This window comes from Gekko japonicus, unplaced genomic scaffold (assembly GCF_001447785.1).
Source record: "Gekko japonicus isolate JY-2015 unplaced genomic scaffold, Gekko_japonicus_V1.1 scaffold6153, whole genome shotgun sequence".
Classification (NCBI taxonomy): domain Eukaryota; kingdom Metazoa; phylum Chordata; class Lepidosauria; order Squamata; family Gekkonidae; genus Gekko; species Gekko japonicus.
The window spans coordinates 1-1,294 of NW_015162657.1; positions in this window are offsets into that span (position 1 = coordinate 1).

Below are 1,294 nucleotides of genomic sequence, written 5' to 3' on the forward strand. Positions count from 1 at the left end.
AACACCTCCCTGATCCCTCCAAGGCTCCCCCCTTGCCTGCCCGCCTTGGAGTCGCCAGGGTGGGTCACTCTCCAGGACTTCCATCTGTAGCCAGGCACACTGAGGTTTTGGCTGCAGTGGGCGTGGCCAACTCTGAAGCCAGCTGGAACTCCGTTCCGGTGCGTTCCTGCCCAAAAATAGCCCTGTGAGTAACATATCTTACAAATATCCCACACTAAAGGTGAACACAAGTTCCCTCTGCAATGGCCCCTATCCCTTTTGTTTTTTTCAGACATGGATGATTGCATCAGATGCCCAGAACATCAGTATCCCAGCAAGGACCAAGATGGATGTGTCCCCAAAGTTATAACCTTCCTATCTGTTGAAGAACCTTTGGGGATTAGCTTGGCTTCAGTGGCTGTTTCTTTTTCCCTGGTCACAGTTTTGATGCTAGGAATTTTCATTAAACACAGAAATACTCCCATAGTCAAAGCCAACAACAGGGATATCACCTACATTCTCCTCATTTCACTCCTGCTCTGCTTTCTGTGCACTTTTTTGTTTCTTGGACCCCCTAGAAAACTTACCTGTTTGTTTAGACAATCTGCTTTTGGTATTATTTTCTCAGTGGCTGTTTCTTGTGTTTTGGCCAAGACCATCACTGTGATTGGAGCTTTCATGGCTACAAAACCAGGGTCCAACATGAGAAAATGGGTGGGGAAAAGACTGACCACTTTCACGATCCTTTTCTGCTCTCTTCTTCAAACAGGCATTTGTACAGTGTGGTTAGAAACCACACCCCCTTTCCCACATTTTGATATGCAGTCACTTGATGAAGAGATCGTGGCAGAGTGTAATGAAGGCTCTGTCACCATGTTTTATATTGTCTTAGGCTACATGGGATTTCTCTCCATTATCACTCTGGTTGTAGCTTTCCTAGCTAGGAAGCTGCCTGACAGTTTTAATGAATCCAAGTTCATCACCTTCAGCATGCTGTTGTTTTGCAGTGTGTGGGTATCCTTTGTTCCAACCTATCTCAGCAGCAAAGGGAAATACATGGTAGCTGTGGAGATCTTCTCAATCTTGGCCTCCAGTGCTGGTTTGCTGGTTTGTATCTTTTCTCCTAAGTGCTACATTATGATACTGAGACCTGAGCTGAACACCAAAGAGGAGATTATAAGGAGAAAAAATTAAAGGATTTTATATACCTATGATATGTATTTCTGACCAAGTTTTCTCCAATAAGGCAGGTTTTTTTGGGGGGGGGGCGAGATAGAAAACCAACATGCAATAACTGTTGTCATAAATGTTTATC